The sequence below is a fragment of the Tenrec ecaudatus genome, chromosome 16 (assembly GCF_050624435.1).
Source record: "Tenrec ecaudatus isolate mTenEca1 chromosome 16, mTenEca1.hap1, whole genome shotgun sequence".
Lineage (NCBI taxonomy): Eukaryota > Metazoa > Chordata > Mammalia > Afrosoricida > Tenrecidae > Tenrec > Tenrec ecaudatus.
In genome coordinates this window covers 77,207,714-77,210,037 of record NC_134545.1, presented here as the reverse complement: position 1 = coordinate 77,210,037, position 2,324 = coordinate 77,207,714, and positions in this window count along the sequence as shown.

Genomic DNA, 2,324 nt, shown 5'->3' with positions numbered 1-2,324 from the left:
TATATATATATATATGTAAAAATTAAAAGGCAGTTCAAGAACTGTGGTACATCACAGGGGAATTAAATAGTCTTTTAAAACCTACTATATAATATAATATCATAGACCGGTGATGTACCACAATCACACTCAAAGGATGATGAAGAAATGGAGATCTTTCACACTTTAACTATATATATGTATATATATATATATATATATATATATATATAATTTCACTGGGAACGTGTACAACGCCCATCACAATTCACACATACATCTACCGTGTCAAGCACACCTGCACACCTGTTGCCATCATCATTCTCAAAACATCCGCCCTCCACTCGAGCCCCTGGCATCAGATCCCCACGCGTTCCCCTCCCTCCCCTTTCCCCCCTCCCACACAAACCCCCGGCAATCTACAAGTCATCACCATTTTGTCATATCCTACACTATCCAACGTCTCCCCTCACCCTGTGATGTACCGCAATTTAATTAAAGCTGCTTTGCCTTCCTTTTTAAAATCACTCTTTAAAAAAATTTAAACAGTTTTATTGGCACTTTGTCCACATATCAAACAATTTAATAGTCCAATCAAATTAAGTAAGTTGTACAATCATTGCCACAACCAATTTTCTTTATTTATTTAGAAAGTCTGGTCTTTCACCAGAGGAGCTGCTGGTGGGTTTGAACTGCTGACATTGTGGTTAGCAGCCCAACAAGTAACCACTACCCCACTAGGGCTGCTAGCCACAGTCAATTTTGGAATATTTTCTTCTTTATTGTGCTCATTGTTATTAGTGTAGTTTTTGTTAATTTTGGCAAAATATACATAACAAAACATTCTCCAATCCAACAACTTCTACATGTATAATTCAGTGCCATTGATTACACTCTAGTGTTATGCAAATATTATTGATATTCTATTCCAAATTATTCCACTACCATTAACATAAACTCAATGCCCCCTAAGGAAAAAACTCTTCCTCCGTCATGCACGGTAAACACTGATTAACGTTGGTTTCTTTCTTCTCTTTTTTAGTAGCTTTCTTGATATAAAATTCAGCTTTCATAACTTCCATAGTTAAGTAGGTTTTAAAAAGAGTTCTCTAGACATCATCACAGTCAGTTCTAGCGCTCCCTCCCACCTCCCGCATCCATTGTTTGCTCCCCAATTCTCCTCACGCTCCCTACCGGGCCTCCCCATAACGCATTGCATCAGTTATTTTCTCTATGCTCCCACTTCTGTGCTTCATAAACTGGGAAACCAAACAGAAGCAAAAAATAATAGTATAACGAACGCTAAATATAGAAATAAGGAGTAAGAAAGAAATCACCACCAACAATATTTTTAAAAACTAGAGAAGAAATTTCAGCTGTCGAACAAGGAAGAAATACTTAGACCTAGAGCAAATTCAGATTGGGTCAAGAGGGAGGTCAATTGCCCAAGTATCATATTAACCAGAGTTCTATCCACCACAATCAAGTTTACAATATCTGTCTGATAGTGAAGCTGTTTGAGTCCCTCACCTGTGGGATCTGTCAGAGGCTCAGTCTGCCTAGATAGTCTGCACTTGGATTTGGACTCTCATTTAGATGGCTGCTTGTTTGAATCTAACCCTTTAAGATCCCAGACACTATTCTAATTGATAGCAGGGCACCATCTGTTTTCTTCACCACACTTTGCTGAAACACCCTTATCGACAGCCATCACTTTGTGAAGGCGAGTTTGAGCAGGGCCATGTTATAAGAACTATTCTTGGATTGGAACTAGAATTACATGGGAGCTCAGAGTCACCTTTTGTCCATGGGTTATGAACGACTCCGGTCTACTTTGGTGGTCATATTATGACAAAAACAAACAACAACAAGAACAGCAACCAAAACCAAAAATAAGGAAACAGAAACAAACAAACAAAAAACCCAAACCAAAAGAAAAACATTATTAATCTTCTCCCTGGGGTATAAGGCGATTGCATTAATAACACTAATAATTTATTTAATGGCATAGGATCTAAGGTACTGTTGATATGAGGGGTTTATGGGAGTTCAGTCCGACTACAGGCTGCAACCCAGGAGTCGCTGATTTGTCCAGACTGACTGCTTGATGGAGCTGTGTGCATTGAGCTGGGAGGTTGGTGCTAAGGGAAGTTTTCCTGTGCCATTTCTTATAAGGGCAGATCCTTGCCTATGAGATAAATACCTATAATATTCATGCATGGGGAGCATTGAGATACTAAATAGGTGGTGGTTGTGGGTCCCCTTTCCTTGGAAAGCCTCTAAGCTGGGGGGCCTCTCCATGGTCCAAAAATTCCATTTCCACAGTCTTGGGGTATTCTCTCAAC